Here is a 23,839-nt window from a genome sequence, read left to right on the forward strand (position 1 = left end):
TAACTACGGAGAACTGAGGTTTTTCCGGCCCAGTGCATAGTGGAAAACATTGTTTTTTAAGTCGGCCAAATTTTCCTTGCGTTCCCTCCCTCTTTCTCCTTTCTCTTCCTTTGTCCCTGTTCCCTGGTCTCCGTCTCCACACAGGAACTGCTGGGAAGGCGACTGGGCGGCTGGAGGACTCAGTCCCCCTGCCCTAGTATGGTCGCAGTGGGTGACACTCAGCCCCGAGCTGGCTTTCCAGGAGCAGATTTCGGTGTAGTTTCCCTACACTTTGGCTGCTAGAGTCCACGCAGAAGGCAGGGAGCCGCCGCGGGAGCACACCCGCCCCCCAGGCGACCGACACTTGCGGGGAGGGCGCGCCGCGAGCGGACAGGAGCCCGGCGTAACCTCACCATGGTGCGTTTCAACCGCTGCTTTCTTTCTCAGTCTTTTGGTGCAGGGAAGGGGAGGGGTTCCGAAAAGACCGCAGGGAGAGGCGCTGCGAGGGATCCTTAGGGCTGAGAGCGGGGGGAGGAGACAGGGAGGGAGAGAGGGAGAGATAGAGCGGGAGCCCGGGGCCGGGGCTGCCTGAGCGTGGGCGCCGCGCGGGAACCGGGTTTGCTGCGCGCCGCGCCCGCCCTGCCTGTTGAGCGGCAGCCGGGAAGAGGCGCGGCGGCCGCCGGCTGTGGGGACACCGGTGCAGGGACCGGCAGGTGCCGCCGCCGGGCCCCCCTCTGCCGCCCGCCGCCCACTCTCCTCCTGGGCGGGCGGCGCGGATCTGCGAGGCGCGCCCGGAGCTGCCGGCGAGCCGGAAACGCAGCCCGAGGTCGAGACGCCCCCGAGTAAGTGGTCGCCGCGCGCCCTCGCCGGCCCGGGCTCCCGGGGGGCGGCCCTCTCCGCGGCCCCCAGTCCGGGCCCTCGCGTGCCCCCCAGGAAGCCCTCCTGCGCTCCCGGGACCGGGCCCGGTTCCCACGCCGGGGGCAGCACCGCGCCCCGGGGCCCCGCGGCGGCCGAGGGCGGAGGGCCCGCGGGGAGTGAGGCCGCGCCGGCGTCACCGCAGCCTCGTCCGGCCACGCTGCGCGTGAGCGTTTCGCGCTCCTGGGGGCCGGGCGGCTGCGACCCCGGGATCGCTCAGCGGCGCCGCCGCGAACTTCCAGGGGGGCTGCCGGGCTCCGCCGGGGAGTGTGCGTGTGTCTGCGTGCGTGTGCGTGTGTGTGTGTGTGCGCGCGCGCGTGTCTGTGTGTGTGTGTGTGTGTGTGTGTGTGCGCGCGCGCGCGCGCGTGTTAATTACTGCTTGGGGATCCGATGCCCACTGTGACCGCGGCGCCCTGGGGAGCGGTTGGCGTCGGGCCGGTGCCCTCAGCCTGTCCTGGGTGGGCCAAGCAGCCTCGCGGCGGCACTTGTGTGGGCGCTCCGCTGCGAGTGGTCATGTGATTTCAGGTTATGCATTCCGTGCGTCTTTCCTTTACTCCCTCGTTTCCCAGGGTTGCGCCTTCATTTTGCACTTGGTGAACAGTGTGTATATTCTGAAGTAAGCCAGAAGGTTGAACGTGTCGCTTAATTGTGACCGGGGCGTCTTGGTTTCCAACACACTGAAACCCCCTGGAATTTTAAGTAGAACGGGTCATATATACAGTTTTAAATTAGAGCTTGACTTATAACATATCAGGGTCAGCCCTGTGATAGTGATTTCATCAAATGCTTACCTCCTAACTAGAACTGCTCTTGGGAGGAACATCGCTGACCCTCTGATGACACGTGGATAAGCGTTAGCGCCTTCAGTGATGGATGTAGATTTTTATACCTTGGTTCCTAGTGTGGAGCTAATCTGTTGCTTTTCCTAAGAAGGCTATGTTTTTTTGTTTTCTTTGGGAGTTGTCATTTCAGGTACTATATTATGAAGAGTGACAAAAATCAATAATAACAGCAATTAACAGAAATATGATGTCTAAAATTTAGAAGCAAATCTTAATTTGTCAAAAAGCCATGTTAACAGTGTTATGCTTTTGGTGGAGTTTGCCCGTGCAGTCTGTGCTCTCTGTTCAGTTATTACACAGCTCGGTCTGTGGATTGCTCCCGGGGATCCTGAAATTGTATTTAAACGTTTGAGTCTCTGCATTTTTAGGGTGATAATCCAGAGTCCTCAGATATCTAAAGGGATCTATGACCCAACAGAAAAATAAGAAGCACGGAGTTAAAATAAATAAGCTGTACTTTTCACGTCAAAACAGTAGGCTCTTTACATAAAGCCTGTAGACATAAAGTAGTAGGGAACATTCTAGAATAATTATTGGTACAGTAATTAAACATCTCATATAAAACAGACCCACTTGTATGTTTTTAAATGTATCAGCGAGGAAACTTAAGTAACTGGAGTTTATTTAATAGAAATTTGTAATGAATAGATGGGTATTCTGTTTTTCCTTGTGCTGTAGGATCTTTTTTCTAATGTATGACAGAGAAAATAAGAATTTTATTTTTCTCTCTTTGAGACCCAACACAAATAGAAAGTACTTATGCTTGGTGTGGTGTTTCATAGTGTATGAATATAAAAAGCCCTTTTAAGTCCCCGCTACTAGGTACCCGGGTATACAATAACATGTCCAAGATACTTTTTTTTGTCGTTCTTGAGAATGTAGAAGGAGACGTAGCTTCACAAGGTGTGGTCCTCAAATCTCATATAACTATGGTTTATAAAATGATCTTGTGTTAAAGCATTATTTTAAAAAACTTTTTAAATTAATATTGGACTAAAGACTAAAGAAGTAAGTGATAACTCAAATTGTTATTTCCATTAGGAATGTTAGATTTTCCAGGAAGTTGCTTAACTTTCCTTTTATTTGCTAGGATATATAACTTCTGTATCATTGATTTTTATACCACTTAATTATAAATATTTACCCAAGCAACTCTTCTTAAACATTACAGTTTATTACTTTTCTGCATATTTGTAGAAACAGTTGCTTTTCTTTCTAAAATATCAATAATTTCACTCGTTTTTAGTCCCTAGGCCATCTAGATGTTTTCAGTAAACATTCGTTAGGTGCCTGTGCAGCAGTTTTGGTTGGGGCTCTCCATCTTGATACAAGAAAATCTTCTGGCAAGTTTTAGGTCTTTAGATGAACCAATTCAGCCGCGCATAGATTAGTTGACTTGTTTGGCATTGGAGTGATTTTTTGGCTATCCTGACTCACATTGGCTTCTTTTGTTTCTCTCAAACAGTTTGGAAGCGTCTGACCTAGTTCATCTATTTCTCTCTCCCCTGAGTGCTAGGCCCACAGGCTTGTTCTTCTGCAGCCTTCAGGCTTACAGGGTATGAACAGAATTATTTGCCAGGACTGAGCTTTAGGCCAGTCCCCGCCCAGCAGCAGTAGGAGAGTGACGCCCTTATGAACCCTGAGGGGCTTTGGGCCATGATCCCCCTTCCCCCAGGCCCAGCCACAGAAATGTGATTATCAACTGCGTGTAGATGCTTGCCTGGAATCCTTTCTGGCTGTTAATAATCTTTTTATTAAAATAAACTCTCCCTTTCAGAAAATCAAAGGCAACTTAAGTTAATTCACTCGGGTACCACTTCTTCCTTCTCACCACAGTAGGAATTAGCAAGAAGCCAACAGAAGACAGTGGCTTTGGGAGTGAACACCCCAGGAAAGGGGTCTGGGCACCCCCAGGAAAGCTTCTTAATCCTGAATTTTTTCCAGGTCTGACATAGCTATGTGTCCCCTTTCACTCTGCTACCTTACATTAAAAATACCTTTTTAGGGACTTCCCTGGTGGTCCAGTGGTTAAGACTCCACGCTCCCAATGCAAGGGGCATGGGTTTGATCCCTGGTGAGGGAACCAAGATACTAAGGCCGCGCAGTGCGGCCAAAAAAATTAATTAATTAAAAATAAAAATACCTGTTCAGACAGGGAAGCCAGAGAAAGATAAATGTCATACAGTATCACTTGCATGTGGAATTGGGGAAAAAAAGATACAAATGAACTTATTTACAAAACAGAAACAGACTCACAGACATAGAAAACAAACTTCTGGTTACCAAAGGGGAAAGGGGCGGGGAGGGATAAATTAGGAGTTTGGGATTAACAGATACACACTGCTGTATATAAAGCAAATCATCATCAAGGACCTACTAGATAGCACAGGGAATATCTTGTAATAACCTATAAGGGAAAAGAATCTGAAAAGATTTGTGTGTGTGTGTGTGTGTGTGTGCATCTGAATCACTTTGCTGTACACCTGAAGCTAACACAACATTGTAAATCAACATACTGCAGTGGAAAAACAAACACCTGTTCAGATGTCTGTATTGCTACCAAACCCAGATCTCCCTCAGGGTATTCATCCTTGGATTCGCAGTACCTGGCACATAGTGGGTGTCTTCCTAGTTATTGATTTTAGTTTTTTGATGCCTTGGTGCTGTAGGTATTCTGTTCGACGATACCATGTCAGGATTAGTATCTGTTTTGCAAGGAGCCTACGTGGACTATTGTGGTCTTGGTCCTACACACATGCCTGTGCTTTTCTCCCATGGGGCCTGCAGGCTGTTCAGAGCTGCTCCTAACTGTTAATCCTTTCAGCATCGCCCAGCTACCCCGGGTCTTTCTAAGTTTACACGCTTCACGGGTGTTACCCTCTCCCTGTGACCAGTGCTTGTTGACTTCCTGAATGTTCCACTTCCCTTGGGAACCTACGCTAACAGAGGATTTGCTTCCCACACTTTGGTCAGCTGTCATTGCTGAGAACTTCATTCAGCATCTGCGCGCTGGGTCCCCAGGACCTCCGCCTGCGCTGCTTCACTTTGGGAATCCACTGGTGTTCGCCCCCCGCCCTCCGGGCCTTCCCATCACTCAGGGCTGCCCAGCTGAAAAAGCTGAGCCTTCCGTATTCTCTTTCTGACCCCACCTCCTGTCCTTCCAGTAAGCCCCTCACTCAGCACCGCACACACCCTCCTGTCCTGTGACTTTGCACCTTGGCCAGTCCCGATTTTCTCCGGTTTTCCTCTTTGCTCAGCGCACTGACGTTGGACAGCCATGTCAGCTCTGCTCCATCCCTTAATCTCTTGCCACTAGGCCTACCAGCACCTGATTCACTCCACCTTCAGCTTCAGGGATGGTTAACATTGCTCGGAAGTTATTCTATTCTTTCCTGGATAATTTCTATCAAATTCCCCATAAGACATGTTCCGGAGTTCTCCAGGTTTTCCAGTCCAAATTATCTTTATTTTTTCACTTTTAGCAGATGATCTTATTTCCAAATTCAAGGAGAATGTTAAGATCAATTTTGGCGAGCTGTTGATCAAGATTCATCTTGAACGCGGGAGGCATTCCTTTGTTTGACCTGCTCTGAGCCTAAGAACTCTTTCCTTATAGTGAACTGTACTATTTGCCTCTATAATATTCCTATCCCAATTTTTACCTCTTAGAATACTTATACAGAAAGCTTTTCTACATAACAGAGATATAATATGTCTGTGATCTCTATGGTAATATTCATGTCCTTCAACTTGTCCTTAATTGGCATAGGTCGAGAATCCCATTATCATCAAGGAATTTCTCCTTTGGATGAATTCCTGTTTTTCTGAAAGTGTGGTCCTGAGAGCTGAGCAAACAGGAACGGACTAAGATCATTGGACTTGTCTGGCTGTCTCCTCTGGGTACCACATGGTAAATCATTCTAAAGTCAAATCTGTCCTCTCCCCTTCTATATTTTTGGCATCCATACTGCACTGTTTAATGAGGCATCTTTTTGCATACTTCTCTGCAAGTATACTTCTTTTCCTCGATTTGTACATTTGGCTACTAGATTTGGGACTTTAAAAAATACTTATTGCAATTAAATGTAACCTTCACCTTTCATTAGCCTGTTGTTCCAGGAGGTCAGGATATTTTTGGATGTTGGTTCCATGATACAGATTAGCTATTCTTCCCCATTTAGAGGCATGAGCAGATGTGATCAGGATGCAGTTAATATCTTCATCCAATAACCATGCCGAGTGGAGAACGGGCAGGACGTTTGGTCCTAGACGCCTTCCCTTGCTTTGCAGGAGCCCACGAATGAGTGGTCTTTATACGGCCATTCCGGCAGCGTGATAGTCGAGCGACTCTCCTTCCTCAGCGTTTACATTCCTTCCTGTGGGCGGGGCGCGTGCATTCTGTGACAGACTCAGCCAGGTTCCTTGCTGCACTGCATCTCCACTTTCTGCAGAAGAGCTATGAAGTAACCCTGTGAAAACAAAAAGAAATAGCCCTGGGTTCCTTTGTAATGATGGGTTCCTTTGACCTCTCCCTAGCTGGTAGGTAACAACACTTCACATTTTGGGCGCTTACAGATGATAATGTTAAGAATCTCGTGGGAGGCGTGCCTGGCATCAGTGTCTAGCTCTCAAGGCTAAAGTTGGAATCCACCTTCTTTGTTTTGAAAATTGAGACCATGGCTGGCTTCTTTGCTCCCTGTCAGCCCTCCCTTCACGGAACATTTTAAAAGATGATTGTAACTGTTCCCTTATCACATCCACACGTGCTTTCAGTACTTTGTGATGAAATTTTTCCCAATTAATGGATTTAAACTCATTTAGGATATTGAACATCATACTATGGCTTGGGCCTTAAATTTGTTACTTGACTTTTATCTTGCTTTTGCCGTTATAATGATACGTTCTCGAGGAACTGAGATGAAGCCAAACCAGCTGGTCCAGTCAGTCACCTTCATCTGAATTTCTTCGCCCCCCGCAGTCAGTGTGCTCTCCTCTATAGCTAATAAACGCCGTCAGCACCGCTGTGCCTGGCAGTAGTAACAAGAATTAAAAGAATTTGTTTTCAATTTGTAGTCTTTGAAAGCTTCAGCTTACGTTATGTTCTGTGACACACTTTTCAGAGGTTAGTCACTTTTCTGTACCTCTCAGGATGAAGTGTATTATGGATTTTGCGTGTTACTGAGGAAGATGCAAAGTTTATGACATTCCTGCCTGAAGGGGCTTAAAGTCTGTGCGTGGAGATAACCACCCAGAAACAGCCTTGGAATTTCACATGTCAGCACGTTACCAGGAGCTTAATATCTGTGCTGCAGTTTTAGAAACTTCTCAAGAACTTGAAAAGCCAGCGTCCCACAGGAGGGAAATGCTGAAGAAGGCTTTCTAGGGAAGGTCTGGCGCTGAGCAGAGATTCGACAACAGGATGAGGATGCCGGACTTTGCAGGACCTGTGGGATTTAAAGAGTGGGAAGGGCGGGGTGTGAGTGTGTGTGACAGTGTGTGTGTGAGTGTGAGGGGGTGTGTGAGGTTGTCAGTGCCTGTGTCTGAGTGTGAGGGGGTGTGTGAGAGTGACTGTGTGTGAGGGTGTGAGTGTGTGTCTGTGTGAGGGTGTTTGTATGAGGGTGTGTGTGAAGGTGAGTGTGTGAGTGTGAGGTCAGTGTATGTGAGTGTGTGTGCGTAGGAGAGTGTGTGTGAGGTCAGTGCGTGTGTGTGAGTGTGAGGGGTGTGTGAAGGTGAGTGTGTGAGAGTTGTGTGAGTGTATGAGTGTGAGGGGGTGTGAGGTTGTCAGTGCGTGTGTGAGGGGCTGTGTGAGAGTGTGAGTGTGTGCGTGGGGAGGGGACGAACCTATGGGTGGAGAACCGGCAGTGCCACTTCTCACCGCACACTCTGCAGCATCCCTTTGTGGGAAACACGGCCACCTCCCCTCCTCTTCCCCATTCCCTGGCCCCTTGCTGGGCCTTCGAGGGGCCGGTACCTACTCAGACGTTATATCTCAAGCTAGGCTCTACTTCCTAGAAACTTTCCCTGCTCTTCCGGGTCTGAATCGAGGGCATTGTTATGTTTCCCTGCACCTCCCTGTTCATCCCCTATGCTGTTATTTATCCTTGGCTATAATTGTTTTATTGAAGTATAGTTGATTTACAGTGTCGTGTTAGTTTCAGGTGTCCAGCAGAGTGATTCAGTCATATATATATATGCATGTATATATATGTATGCTCTTTTTGAGATTCTTTTCCATTACAGGTTATTAAAAGATATTGAGTAGAGTTCCCCGTGCTATACAGTGGTCCTTGTTGATTGTCTGTTTTCTATACAGTACTGTGTATCTGTGAATCCCAAACTCTTAGTTTATCCCTCACCCCTTTCCCCTTTGGCAACCATAAGTTTGCTCTCTGTGTCTGTGCGTCTGTTTCTGTTTTGTAGACAAGCTCATTTCCATCACTTTTCTAGATTCCACTATAAGCGATGTCATATGGGACTTGTCTTTCACCGTCTTATCTTCCGCTGTAATCACTTGCTGAATTGACTGTTCTCCCCAATGGGAGGAGATGCCATTTCAGTTTAGCTCCCATTCTGTTCACAGACACGTAATAAAAGTGCTCCAGGGATCACGAGCGTTTGGTCGGAATGTGTGATGTGAAGTGGGCATCTCAGAGCAGTGAGTGCTGGGAAATACCGATAAACAGAGTTAAGGTTAAAAGGGGTTAGGTGACACCTAGACCAGGATGTCCACTGAACCTTTCTTTGTTAGGTGACTGGGAACCATTTTGTTGTTTGTTTAGAGTTGTGGGGAAAGGATGTGTGGCATCTGCATTACTTTTCGTTAGACCTTCACAGTCAATTCCAACCCTTCAGAGTTTTAGATGCATCTCTAGACTTAGGGAAATTGTTTGAGTCCTCACACTGCATCAGGAGTTTCCATCCATGAGGCTGACAAACCCTAGGACTTTAATAATGCATATTTTTATTAGAGGAGTTTGATTATGTTACTAGTCTAATTTTATATGAACGCACTGAAATTGCTAGCTGCTTCTTCTCATTCATTCTGCAGCTTCAGCTATCCTCTATTACAAGTAGTTAAAGGATACATGGCTCATATGATTAACTTAATTCAACATAGGACAAAGAATTTCAACGTTTCACTGGTATAATATGAACTTTTAAGTTGTGTATTGGTGAATATAAAACTGAATCAATATGGGTTAACTCAGAATCTAGAGGATTACAAATGTAACGTGGAAGATACTTGGATAAACACAGTCACATAGTCGAGACTTGATAGGTCAAGATTCGAGGCAAGAGATTCTTACGCTGGATCAACGCTGTACGTTTCCAAATGTGCTTAGCGACAGGCAATCCTCCCAGTGCAAACTCTGGGTAAAATTTCACTTTTCATTGTCTTAAAATCTTTGCAGTCACTAATGACTAACACTCTTCTTTGTTCGTCTCTACTCCAAGTAACAATGTGCCACAGCCTCTGTTGTGGATCTATTCTGTGGGGACGGTTTAGAGTAATATTCTGAAGCTCTTGTTGCGCCCTCTCATGCTGAAAAAGGTTCCCGGTGGTGTGTGAGAGGGCCGCGATGTTGGCAGAGCCTGTTGCACAGCAGGCCGTCCTAAGTGAAGCTGCTGTCTTCTGATGCTTCTCTTTCCCCGCGTCCTCTGAAGCTGGAAGACATGATCCTGACTTAGGCTGCATTGTCACCTGCAGCTCACCTGCTGGCTTGGCCAGGAGCAAGAAGGTTGTATACCACAGGTATCGTGAGGCCACACCCCACAAAGGTTTCTCTCCCATCAGCCCTGCCCTGTGGCCAGTTCAGTTGGATTGATGCGGTCCCGCGGAGTGTATCTCTGGAGGCCACGGGGAACTGTTTTACCCAGAAAAGCAGCACAAGCTTGTTTGTCCAAGAGCAGACGTCACTTTGATTATGTTGCCTTCTGCCTTCAATCAAGACCATGGTTTCCTGAATATAGACTTTCAAAGTCAAGAGAAAAAGGAAAGTGGTAGACGTTGCATGTGGGGCTTAAGAAAGGCAGGTGAGTCGGGTGCCTTGGGCAGCAGGCCGCTTAAATAGCGAGGAGGCCCGGGGAAGCCCTGGGAAGGGCTGTTTTTTCACACGTTTTCTTCCCTGTTAGTCTCCTTCCTCGCTGGTGAAGAAACGTCTTAGCTGGGGATGGTTAGAACATTTTTGCTCACCAGCCTTGATCATCTGTCTAAATCCAACTGGAGTAAAATCTGTTTAGTTATTCCTGTCTTAATCCTGGCTCTGTTTCAGTGCACAGTGGGTGTTGGGAGCTGTGTGCCGTCAGTCTGTTTTACACACAGTAAAGTGGCGTTCGGCTGTGGCTGTCTGCATTAGCTGTCTTTGACAAATGAGCGTTGGTCACTGCTTGGGTACCAAGAAGCGCTGCTGCGCGCTGCGTGTCACACGCGTGTAAAGCGGTGTAGAAACGGCGCAGCGCTCACAGCTCCCACTGGGTGATCTGACGGCCGCACTTCACCTCTAACTCTGCTCCCATGTCTCAGTCACCCTCCTACTAGAATACTGTGTCACAGCCATGTTGTCACAGCTGCAGTTTGTCACCAAACTCTTCCTTGTTTTGTCTTTCTCTTTTGCGCCTACTTTTCTGCTCCTTGGAATAGCTTTTCTTGTTTGTTATGCCTTGTTATTTCTTACTCATTCAACAAGGCTCAGTTTAAGAGTCATTCATTTGAGGAAGCACTTACCAATGTACCGTGTCAGCATTTGATGCAGATTTTCTGTGTCCCCATCACAACATGTCCTGGTAGTTCACACTTCACTGAATTTGTGTGTTTTTATCCTGTTCACCCACCAACCCCTACATGAGACCCTCCTTTAGGGTTTAATGTTGGCTTCTTTGTATTTGTTTGTTTTTGTTTTTAATTCCTGAAACCTCATCCCTTAGAATGTAGTAATAGGTGCTTAATAAATAATTTGCAGGATGTATGAACAAATGAATAAACGAATGGTTGGATGGATGGGTAAATTCAGGAATTCACGTAGACAGAAAGATTAAAGATTTTACATAGGTAGAATAATTAGAAAGAAAGGTCTTAAAGAAAGCATCTGTGATGGAGTCCAGAGCAGAACATCAGCTTTAAAGGAGAAAGCTATGGTCTTGTCCGGCATTGGAGAGAAGTGTGCACTGCCGGATGGAGAGCAGTGTGATGTGAAGGTAAAGCGGTGGTGTGTCCACACGGTTAGTGAGATTGAAACTTAAAGTTTAATATGTGTGAGCAGTAACTATGCATTTGGTAGAAGAACCCACAGTCAATGTACAATCGTTTGAAGTGAAAAGGAATATGTTTTCTATATTTAACACATTCAGGTTGCTCTAGTGGAAGTATGAAAAAAACCAGCCTTACAGTGATGCATAGTTGAAAAGAGAGGAGGGGTTTAATATGTTTTAAGACAACTGTAGATACTCTTTTGGCATAAAAAATTCAAAATTTGAGAAGTGATCATTTCATAAAGGTTACTTGCCACATGGGATCTGAAACCATTAAAATCCATTGTTCTGTGAATGGAACCTTTATTCCTGCATGAATTTGGAACATCGTGGTCACTGGAAAATACTGGTTCTCCTTGTTTTGCAGGTCTTCCAAATGTTGACAAACTTTACATTTTATATTATACAGTATCAAATAATCACATTAATTAACATCACCACTGATCTCATCAGTACTGGGAAGCTGTCAGGCTACCATGGCAGATGTACATGGTGCAGCTGTGGGTTGAGGAAATTTTCCAGTTCCCTCTTTTTAAGCAAAAAAATCTGTCTTTAAGTAAAGGAAAAGTATAAATAATTTTTTCTTTACATTAGAATAAGTATTATTAAATTCTAAAATAATAACTGTTAAAATAAAATTTTTAACTTTAGAAAAGCTAATATAATATAATATCACTGCAAAACAAAATCCCAAGGGGTAGTTACTTCTTGTGTTTACATGTAGATACAAGAAGAACTTGGGAATTTCAAAATAATGATTTTGGGGGCAATAATGAGGTTACAGAGACCAGAGCAAGTATAACGAATGAAAGGGAGAAAGACCACAGTAGAAGTTCGGAGAACAAACGGGGTTAATACCTGAATATACACATTCGTACCCTAAACCTACTACGTAGAAGTAGGGGCATGCATTTCATTAGCTGCATAATGATGACCTTGTAGATGTCGTGTTAACTTCCAGAAAGCTGCTGTGTACTTGAGAGAGAATGAGGATGGAAAGGACACATGGTATCCCAGTGCTGTTATGAAAGCAGTTCTGACCTTGCATCTTCCAGGAGGGGCTCTCGGGGCACCCCAGGGTGCGCAGAACTTGGAGCCCTTTGACAACTACTGCTTTGTTAACCAAGCCTTGAACAAAGTAGCATCAAGGGGCTAATGTAAACCTAATTTCAGGTCATAATAGTCAACATTCATTAAGTACATACTATATTCCAAGCATTGTTAAAACGCAATTACCTTTCTTGAAACCCTTGAGAATGTTCTACCCTTATCATTTAATTTAAGGTCAGGAAACAAAGTCAAGAGTAGAAAAATAATTTGCTTAAATGTCATACATTGAATTAGTGGTGGAACCAGTCTTTTTAGCCAGGCAGGGTCCATCCTCTAAAAACTATGCTTTAGGACTTCCCTGGTGGCTCAGTGGTTAAGAATCCGCCTGCCAATGCAGGGGACACGGGTTCAAGCCCTGGTCCAGGAAGTTCCCACATGCCGCGGAGCAACTAAGCCCATGCGCCACAGATGCTGAGCCTGAACTCTAGAGCCCGCAAGCCACAACTACTGAGCCTGCGCTCTAGAGCCCACAGGCCACAACTACTGAGCCCACGTGCCACAACTACTGAAGCCCATGAGCCTAGAGCCCGTGCTCCACAACAAAAGAAGCCACCACAATGAGAAGCCCACGCACCACAATGAAGAGTAGCCCTCGCTTGCCGCAACTAGAGAAAGCCGGCATGCAGAAATAAAGACCCAATGCAGCAAAAATAAATAAATAAAAATAAATTAATTAATTTAATTTAAATTTAATTTTAAATTTAATTTTAAAAAAACTATGCTTTACCACCTTAATGGCTGACATATCAGTTTTTCTGTTGGTTTGTATATGATTTTACATATAATCAGTAGCATTTGTTTTTAAAATAGATTAGACTCTATAGCATTATGAGCTTTAGAGTTAGGTTTTGCTGATCTATGAACTTCCAAATAAAACACATAAAACCAGAAAAAAATTAATACATTTAATACAAATGATAGAAATTCAGTTAAATTAAAGTACCTAAATTCTCCACCAAAGTTATGACTGTAGTGTTTAGGAAACTTCTTTTTTTTCATGTTAACTTGAAGAATATTTTGTTGGATTTATAATTTAAGGTACAGAGAGTAGTTTTCTTCTTTCAGCCCGTACGTTTTTTTGCATTACCTGCTCTTCTCTATTCTGGAGAAAAGTAAGTAAAAATCATTTACTCCCTCTTTATTATATTTCTTTTTTTCACCTCTGGATGCTTTTTGAAAGTTTTCTTTTTATCCTTGAATTTCAGAGGTTTGATAACATTATGCCTAGGTGTAGTTTTCTTTGTATTTATCATGTGTGGGGTTTAATGAACTTCTTGGATCTGTGTTTGATGCTATCATCAAATATGGAATATTCCCAAACATTATTTGTTCAAATATTTTTCTGCTTCCATCTCCTCTCTTTTTTTCCCTGGACTCTCAATACATGTATGTTAGACCTTTAGATATTGTTCTGCAGATTTCAGATGCTTTTCCATTTTATCACTCTTTATTCTCTTTGTGTTTTTGTTGGGGTTATTTCTGTTAACCTGACTTCACGTTCACTGATCCTTTCCTCTGATGGTAAATGGAATTCTTTATTTCCCTTGCTGTGATGTTTCATTTTTAGCATTTCCGATTGCTTCTTTTCCTCTATGTTCGGTTTCTTAATGGAAGCTCCCTATTTATGCCTGCTATTCAACTAGGCCACTGGATTCTTTAGTATGTTTATCACGGGTGTTGTAAAGTTCCTGTCTGGTGACAACATCTTGGCCACTTCTTGGTCTCTTTCTGTTGACTGTTTTCTCTTGACCGTGGGTCACATTTTCTTCCTCTTCTCATGTCATCTATCAGGTGTGTGTGTCATGTACCACATACACATATTAGGCTGCGAGTGTGGAAGACCAGCCCATCTTAGCTTCGGGGTCCTTGGTGATCTAATCTCTCCTCCAGCAGCTAAAAGTCTGATAGACATTTAACCAGCTACTCTTGACCCCGGCCTGTGGGAGATTCTGCCAGCTTCCACCACTTGATCTGGGATGAAAATAGCCCAGGTCTCATCTCTTCCATGGCTTCTTATTTATTTATTTTGGAATTTAGTTCATTTAGGTTCTTTTAGTCCTCCACTGAGTTGGTTTTTTTTTTTTTTTTTAATGACCTGGCTAAGGTATGACACTTAAAATAAACCTCAAATACAAAAAATATACAGTTGGATAAGATTTGACAGGTGTATACACCCGTTAACCCGTCACCACAATCAAGATAGAAGTCGTTTCCGTCACCCCTAAACAATTTCTTGTGTCCTTTTCCAATCAGCACCCCTCCTCTATCTCCAGGCGATCGTTGATCTGCTGTCTGTAAGTCCGGGTTTGCTTGCAGTGTCTTGATTTTATACAAAGTACTGTTACGGTGTGGACTCTCGTGTGTGCAGTCCCATCACTCAGATAATGATTTTGAGATTTATCTTCTTTGTTGCATGTTTCTGCTGGATAACAGTCGTTTGCACATATGGCTATACAACATCTTATTCATTCACGTGATCGAAGACATTTCAGTTGTTTCCAGTTTTTGATTGTTACAAGTAAACCTGCTTCATGAATATCTGTGTTCAAGTCTTTGTTTGTATATGTATTTACCTTTCTCATGAGTAAATACCTAGAAATGGAATAGCTGGGTGGTATGATAGGGTGTGTTCAACCTTTTAAGAAACCACCAAACTGCTTTCCAAAGTGGTTTGCTCCTTTTTACTTTCCCGCCAGCAGTTTACGAAAAATTCCCGTTATTCCGCATCAGCATCAAGTCTTGGCATTGTCAGACTTCTAAATTTTAGACATTCTAATGGGTTTTTGTCTCATGACTTTTGTCTCATATTATTGAACATAAAGAGATGTTTATTGGCTAGTATTAGGTTTAGGTGGGGGTGGGAGTGTTGCCGAGTCCAAGCTCGCTCCGTTCGCCACACAACGGGACAATACATCGAAAGACGCGGTGTGGACGCAGGCGATAGGGACTTTATTCGGAAAGCCTGCAGACTGAGAGGATGGTGGACTAGGGTCCTGAAGAAGCATCTTAACCAGGTTTGGATGCTAGTTTCTTTTATAGAACAAGGAGAGGGAGGTGAGGAGGTAAAGTACAATGAAAAAGGTAATAGGTTGTTGCAGATATTTCCGCTTCAGACTCCGGAGGGGATGTACGAATTTCTTCCTTGCTGCAGACGTTCACAGGTGGGCCTGTGAGCTGAACAAAGTTATTTTAGCTTAATGCTCATGACCTGGGAGGCCGGGTTCCCAGAGATGGGCCATTATGGATAATTTAAGCTTATAGGCAACTTGATTATAGCGATTACCTTGTAGCAAAAAGCAACAGAACACAAAGGTTAAAGAAAAAGAAGCAGCTCCAACGCGGAGTCAGACTTGTTCTTCCCTGTTACAGGACTTCATGATGGGGTTAAGTGCCCTTTTAAGAAGAGATACCTGAGAACTATCGCGTCTCTCTCCCTCTCCCTCTCCCTCTGTCGCTCTCTCTCTCCCTCCCTCTCCCTCTGTCTCTCTCTCTGTCTCTGTCTCTGTCTCTCTCTTTCTTCTCTCTTGCCCCCCTCCATGTGACAAGGTAGACATCTGCAAGCCACAAAGCCAGCTTTCACCAAAACTCGTCCATGCTAACACCCTGCCATTGACTTCCAGCCTGAAGAACCTGAGAAGACGTGTTAAGGTTGTCGCGGGCACCCAGTTACCCAGTTTGTGGTGCTGAGTTACAGCAGGCCTGGCTGACCACCACACCCCTCGACCCTCTTCGGTCTCCCAACAAACCCCTCTGTTTGAACGTGTGTCCTCTTCTTTTTCATTCTCAGCATACTTTTCTGATCTCTGCTTCTCCATCTGAGTCCTAACATCCTTCTTCAATTCTTAAGTACAAATATTCCCCAGTCATCCACGTGGCCGTTTTATCTCTCTTTTGCGGCCCTTTGACATTGAACGCTTTGAGTTAAAGTCCCGATTTAAACGGCTTCCTCTATCTAGAGGACACAGATTCATATCTCTAATCTGCTTTACACTCCTTAAAGACTTCAGTTTTCAGGTGCATCTCTACCCAGATGTCCCGCTAAGAATTCAAGGTCCACGTGTACAAAGCACAGCTGACCATCACTTTGTCAAACCGGCTTCTGGGGCCTCTATCAATGGCCCAACATCCTTCCAGACAGAACCTGAGTCATCCTGCTTCTCAGACCTAGTCATTTGCCACTGATGCCAACTTTAATTTTGTAGTATCTCTAGCACCACCCTTTCCTGCCTTTCCCACAACTTCCTGCATTCCCCCCGCCCCGTTCACCTCGCTGTACTTCCTCCATGGCGTGCCCTTTCGCTCATGGCTTCATGTCCAATCTCTTGTCATTTTCAAATGAGCTCAGTGAATTTCATGCATTTCTATGAGTAGTGAGATTCTTCCTTTCCAAAAAAGGTAAACATTAAATAATAAAATAATGAAAGTGATAAAAAAGAAAAGGAAAATAATTGGACAAAAATAGTAAAAACGAATAGGACAGCTCATACAAAATAATAAGATAGAAAAGGAAAATACGTAGGAAAACTTTCTGAAAATGATTTCTTCTCCAGTTGTGTGTTGCTTACATATGTGTATTTGTGCTGCACGTACAGAAGGATCCAGGGAAAATAAAGGGAAAAGACTGAGTGAACCATATAATAAGGACTTAATATATCTGTATCCCATCACGTTTATACCAGATGACTCCAAGCCGGTAGTCCTGTCTTTTAATTTCAGCATAAAATTAACTTACTAGGAGCCTAAAGTCAGATAAATTGTGATCTACGTTGGCTAGTTAGATTAAGGCTGGAAACATACCTAACTTCCAATTAAGTGGCAAAGACAGGGTAATGAGTAAGTCAGGCTATTTAGAAAATATGTTTAGAGAATTAAAAAAGGACTAAAGATAGCTTCTTGAGAAAGTGCAAGAGGTGATGAGAAAATCGTGGAAAAGAGCCTGGGGAAATGTTTCAGAAACTGTAGACAGCCAAGCCAGTTTAGCAGCGAGTGTTGATGCTGGTGCGAGGTGAAGAGCACGGGTGACCCTCCGACTGGACTAACGTGGAGCACGTGTGGTAACTCTCAGATCAACAGGGGTGGGACTCGAACTCAGAGGACGGAGCGTGGACGTGTTCTCGAAGCATCGCAGCCATTGCGGGGCCTCCACGATGGCGGGGGCGTCTCTGCCTTTCAGCTGAGGAGGTGACCAGAGTGTGTGGAGTGATCACGTGGCCTCAGCTGCTGAGCGACCTCTGTCCCTCAGGAGCTTTGGGGTTTGGGCCAAGTCACGAGAATCTGGATTTCTGTTCCGCCATCTGCGAGTGGGAAGGACTGCAGTTAACAGCCTCTAAGGTCTCAAGTTCTGAACTTGTATCATGTAAGTGCCTGTGTCCTTATGTTGACTTTTGTGTAAAAGATACTGAAATGCAGGAGACACATTGTTTGTGTTCGCTATGAACAGGAAAGTTTCTTCGGACCCTCCCTGTTTTCAGTTGGTCAGAGATGAGAAGGCCTTAAAACAATGTAGTCGTGGTTTTGGGTTTAATGGGAAAGAACCTGCTCTCTCAACATGCCCCTTGGGGTGTCCAGACACACACCTGCAAATCCGTGTTCAGAAGCCAGGTGTCATTTCTGGTAATGATTTCTTCTGAACTGATCCTAATGTAGAAACTCAGAAAGAAGTGAATTTCTGTTGGAATTTGCTGCATTTCTTCGGCTGGCCTGGTTCCAGCATAAGCTTCAAGGACCGTGTCTCAGTGTCAGTGACAGAAGACCATTTTCTGTCTCAAGAATCAGAAAGAGCTGAACGGAAAACTCTAGAAGGCCCGTGACTGCCCGGCAGCGTCTAACCAGTCAGTGGCCTGTGTACCCCACTCCCCCGGAGCTGCCAGAGAAACCCCTCTCCCCCCGCCCGAGGTCTCCAGGACGGGAGCTTTGGGTGAATCACAGAAGAGGGAAGATCTAACTCAAAAAATCTAACTTTCTTCTGTGTCAACATTACTCTAATCCAGCTCTGGTTTTTTTTCACCGTTATTAGCCTTTTCCCTAGGATTTTAAAAGAAAATTTCTCAGAAAAATATACTTTCCCATAATTTATTCCTCTCCTTTACAATAAAGATGCTTTAAGTGTGTCAGAGACAACCACAGTCTTTCTAGTTGTCTTTTTTTTTTATAAATTTATTTTTGGCTGCGTTGGGTCTTCATTGCAGTGCGCGGGCTTCTCATTGTGGTGGCTTCTCGTTGCGGAGCATGGGCTGTAGGCGCACGGGCTTCAGTAGTTGTGGCTCGTGGGCTCAGTAGTTGTGGCTCGTGGGCTTCAGTAGTTGTGGCATGCAGGCTCAGTAGTATGTGGCTCACGGGCTCTAGAGCACAGGCTCAGAAGTTGTGGCGCACAGGCTTAGTTGCTCCGCGGCACGTGGGATCTTCCCAGACCAGGGCTCTAACCCGTGTCCCCTGAATTGGCAGGTGGATTCTTAACCACTGCGCCACCAGGGAAGCCCCTCTAGTTGTCTTCTGATTCTACTTTGATTCCTAAAACCAAAGAGGCTCAAAGTGAAATTTTGCACAACGGGGTCTCCTTAGAGTTCACGGGGGTCCCAAGAGGGCCCCTCCCACCTGCGTTTCTGGGATGTCTTCATTCCCTCGGTCCCAGGCCCAAAAGTCTGACCTTCCATTTTAGCAGATAAATTTAACCCTTTGTTTTCCCTGACTGTATGTACTGCCAGAACAATTTGAGTAATAATCACTATGGTATATAAAAGTTCCCCATTTTTCAACGTCACCCCAGAGCATTGGCTTTATAACCAGATGGGCCTGGGTTCACCGCCTGTTTCTGCCACTCACTAGCAATGACCAAGCACGAGTTCCTTAATCTACATTTGAGGTTCTTCCTGTGTAACATATACACACTCGCTCCCCGTCAGATGGTTGTGAAGATTCGATGAGATAATGTATATGATGTCTTATAAGGTCAGCAAACGGAATCTATAAAGGACCAGACGGTAAATATTTTAGGCTTTGCTGGCCTTGGGTCTCTGTCGCAATTACTCAGCTCCGCCACTGTTGTTCCAAAGCAGCAGCCTTAGGCCACAGGTAAATGGATGAACTTGTAAACATTGAAAAGCCCCGTCTTCCTTCTTTCATCAGTACTTCACTTCCGACAGCAACTGTGTGTGTTTCCTCCCCAGGAAATTCCCGACGCCATCTGGGTGTCCTACAGTTTCATTCAGTTCTGAGACCGTATCCCATAGATTAATTAAGGGCTCAGCCCCACAAGGCCGCCCCAACTTCAGAGCCTAATCTCAAATTCATGCCACAGCCAACTCTAAATGGAAGCTTCCCACGGCCCACCCCTTGAGGTCCACATTATGCTAGAGGAGCTCACAGAATTCAGGAAGCAGCTTCCTTACTATATTACCCGTTGATTATAAACGGATGCAATTCAAGAGCGGCCAGATGGAAGAGGCGCACAGGGCAGGCGTGGGGAATGACCCGGAGCTTCCGTGAGCTCTGGGCGCATCATCCTTCTACACCTCCACGTGTTTCCCAGCCCGGAGCTCGCCCCTGCGCTTGGGGTTTTCTGCGGAGGCTTCGTTATGTAGGCATGATTGATTAACTCATTGCCCATTAGTGATTAACTCAACCTCCAACCCCCCTGCCCGCCCCCGAGAGATCTGGGAGGGATGCAAAGTTCCAACCTTCTAATCTCAGGTTGGCTTCCCTGGCAAGGAGGCCCCGTCCTAGGCTGCCCAGGGGCCTCCAGCCACCAGCTACCAGGTTTGCGTAAAAAACACCATCCCTCTGGAGATTCCAAGGGTTTGCGGAGCTGCGAGCCAGGAAACAGAAAAGGGCGAGAGTGGGCAGAGACCAACTATGTTTCTTATTATGGCAGAACAGGGCTGTGTTCCAGTGAAGCTGTATTTGTGGACACCGCAATTTGAATTTCATTTCGTGCTCGGTCATCACGAGACGTTCTTTTGGCTTGCCTCCATTACATAATGTGAAGACCATTCTTAGCGCAAAGGCTGGACGAAACCGGGCAGTAGGCTGGACCTGACCCACAGGCCGACCCCATGAGTGCCCAGTGGCCTGCTCAGGGCTGGCTTAGCTTCGTCTGACCCTCCCCTTGGCTCACCACCCGCGCCTCCATTGCCATGCCTTTCTTCGGGTCTCCTTGGTTTTCTCTTTGTTGGTGCCTGTGTGGCCAGGCGTACGCATCTTAATTGATTTGTTCGTGGTGAGGCTGGGAAGGTTCTGTCTCCAGCAATGCTCGCAGATCTTACGTTTTTAGGACTCTGTTAGTTTGTGGTCTTTCTTCTCAAGGATCTTGGGAAAAGTTCCAAGGGCTGGATTAGAAGAATCCAGAGTCATTGTTGTGTCTTCTTCCATCATCTTCCTTCCAAATATGACAGGTTAGAGCCCAGATGATTTGACTTTCTTCCACCATAGAGGGAATTCTGTGCTCGTAGGGTCACCCTTCCTTCCCATCAAGGAGAAGCCACCTTAATGCCTCCTCGTTGTTCAAAATGTTAAATCAGATGCTCCGCAGATATGACAGTCAATCCCAGAATGTACTTCTAGGAAAAGAAAATCAGATACCATGGAATTTCCATTTTACCTTGGTTGTTATGAGTTTATTTTGTTTAAAAAATTTCCACATTGGGAATAATGTGTATTTATTGAAAATAGTATGCACTCCAATGACATAATATTTGCTCGATTGATATAATGAGTTTGGTTTAATGAGTGGAAAAAGAGATTTAAAATCTAGCATAGTTCTTCGATGTTTATTCTAATATTTTATTAAAGAACTTTGGCATGCAACTTATTAGCTGATAGAATTACATAAGATGAAACCAGAATGGCATCTTAGTGCCCTGGGCTGTGCTGTAAACTCTACTATTTGGTAATTCAATGAAAGGAGCCCTAACTATTGACATAGATAACAACTTTCTTGGTGTGCAGTCGTGTTCTTCAAGTGGAGAATGTTTTTTATATTTGTGGGACACCAAGCACCTGATATAAATCAGAGTTCCCTTGGCTTTGAAAAGTGAAGAGAAAAAATGTCGTAGCTTGAAAACATTACCTGTCTTTCTGAGAAGATAGAATACATTTGTCAGTCATTTATTTAGTGACCTTCTGTGCGTGTGATTGTTCTGTGGAAGGCCTTTACATATATTTTCTCTGATCCCTCGTATATCCCCGTTTCATACTACTTTACCGGTGAGGTAACAGAAGCTCAGAAGTTAAGAAAACGGTTCAGTATCACACTGCTGCTGAGAAGGAAATGTGCTGGTTGACATTTATTCAGCACGTACTGTGCTAGGTGCTTTCCTAAGTACTTTATATGTTTACCTTCACAGCACGTGGATGAAATCGTTGTTTTTAGGATCCCTATTTCCACATGGAGAAAGTGGAGGTGAAGTTAGCCTAAGAACTTGACTCACGTCACAGAGCTGGTAAAGGGTAGAGGAAGAGGCAAAGGTGGAGCCTCTGGTCCCGGAGCCTCACTCAGCTCCTCACGTGGGGTCCGTTTGGAAAGTTTCATCAGGGTTTACAACCTAAGTCATAACGAGATCTGTAGAGCCTTAGAGAATGTACTTTATTGGGTTTTCTCCCGTGTAGTTAAGTAGGCTTTTCAACTTACCTGTTATTTTATTTTATTTTTTTGGCTGCACAGCTTGGGGGATCTTAGTTTCCCAACCAGGGATTGAACCTGGGCCCTGGGCAGTAAAAGTGCCAAGTTCTACCCACTGGACCACCAGGGAATTCCTGCCTTACTTGTAAATTTAAATCAAACATTGCTGAGAGGGGCTTCCCTGGCGGCGCAGTGGTTGGGAGTCCGCCTGCCGATGCAGGGGACACGGGTTCGTGCCCCGGTCCGGGAGGATCCCACATGCCGCGGAGCAGCTGGGCCCGTGAGCCATGGCCGCTGAGCCTGCGCGTCCGGAGCCTGTGCTCCGCAACGGGAGAGGCCACAACAGTGAGAGGCCCGCGTACCAAAAAAAACAAAAAAACAAACAACATTGCTGAGAATATAGGCACTTCTTATACAACATAACTTCCTAAAGAGCTGTATGTTGCAAAACTACACACTAAAAATGAAAGGATTTATGGGAAGAAAATATGTTGGGGTGAAACCAGTCAGCACTTATGGACACTAACAAAAGCTATAACAGTCCTAACAAATATACAAGATTAGTTTAAAAGACAAGCTGAATTCTGATGAATACCGCGCTACAGTAATTATAGGACTGATCTAAGGGAAAAAAGGTAGCTTGATTGGAAGAGACTATATTATAGGAAAGCACAGAGCCTGCTGAGACAAGGAACCAATAAAGGAAACTGTGTAACAGGTTTTTCCAAGACAGGGCGTGTGTTCAGACTGAGATGAGGGGACCTGCAGGGGTGGGTGGGCGTCTTCAAATGTGACCGCTACTTTACGCTGACATTATTCCCCTATTTATTAGTATGAGCCAAACCACAATACAGAAATACACAGTGTTTATCTGCAAATAGATGAAAACAAGATGGCTTTTCATAGAGTAAAAAGGCCTTACTCGTCTCCCTTAACCCTTTTCATAATAATCACTATATTTTCTGTAAATGTTTTTTTTTTTAATTTAATTTTATTTATTTATTTATTTTTGGCTGCATTGGGTCTTAGTTGCTGTGCACGGGCTTTCTCTAGTTGCGGAGAGAGGGGACTACTCTTCGTTGCCGTGCGTGGGCTTCTCATTGCGGTGGCTTCTCTTGTTGCTCTAGAGTGCAGGCTCAGTAGTCGTGGCGCACGGGCTTACTTGCTCCACGGCATGTGGGATCTTCCCGGACCAGGGCTTGAACCCGTGTACCCTGCGTTGGCAGGCGGATTCTTAACCACTGCGCCACCAGGGAAGCCCCTGTAAATGTATTTTTAGATGACTATGTCTTTGTAAGGAACTGTTTGAGCAGTATAACTATGATAGGGATTAGAGGAATAGCTGGAGATTATTTCATGTGTTAGAGGAACAAAATATCGAAATGTTTATCTGATTTCCTCGTGACCTGCCATAAGTGGGAATGATATTTAATTTGAAGAGATAGTAACTGTACGCATTCAGATTTCAGTGGTGATCGTTAAAAGCACAGATATTCAGGATTTATAGTCCCAAAGGTTTTACTCTTTAATTAGTTATAAAGCATCCTGTAGACATTTTGCTGTAACAATTGAGAATCAAAAAATGATCATTCTTAGAGTTAAAAACCTCCCTACTCTAGAGTGCACTAAACTTCGCTCTTACTTCAAACTTGTCACTGAATTGCCTGCTGAATGCAATAAGAAAGGTATGGATCACAGCCACCTTTTTTCAAGAAAGGATTAATGTAGTGTGTTAAACATAGGTTATGTCCCGTAGTGTAGCTTTAGTGAGGCAGTTGTTTCCAGTGGGGGATGCTGGAATTTTGGGTCCCCAGAGCTGAGGGCGCCGTGGACTTTAGAGTTGACCCCTTAGTTTGGGGGAGGGTGACCAGTACTGGCTCTTAGGAACAAAAATATTTAAGAAAAGCAACCTCTACTCTTGCAGAGAGCTAGAGGCGCCTTGCCCCGGGAGGGTGAGTCCCTGGCCTGGAATCTGAACGGCAGTCAGCTTGCCCACGTCTGGGCTTTTGAAGAAGGAAGAATTGCTTCCCTAAAGGGGGTTTCAGTAGGAGAGTTGAAGCATCCAGCCCCCACGAGGGGTTACGCAATATTGAAAACTGTACATCTGGGCTTAGTGATGGCCTAACGA

General features: G+C 45.0%; 1 protein-coding gene across 1 annotated transcript in view; it reads left to right on the top strand.

The window, feature by feature from the left end:
* Positions 1–234: 234 nt before the first annotated feature.
* The window catches only part of GUCY1A1 (guanylate cyclase 1 soluble subunit alpha 1), a 63,310-nt gene continuing 39,705 nt past the window's right edge, over positions 235–23,839 (top strand). Inside the window, exon 1 of the mRNA XM_082652728.1 lies at positions 235–396. The gene's annotated coding sequence lies outside the window, so the exon portion shown is untranslated. The remainder of the gene's footprint in view (positions 397–23,839) is intronic.

The sequence above is a fragment of the Grampus griseus genome (genome assembly GCF_964374135.1).
Source record: "Grampus griseus genome assembly, chromosome: 4".
Classification (NCBI taxonomy): domain Eukaryota; kingdom Metazoa; phylum Chordata; class Mammalia; order Artiodactyla; family Delphinidae; genus Grampus; species Grampus griseus.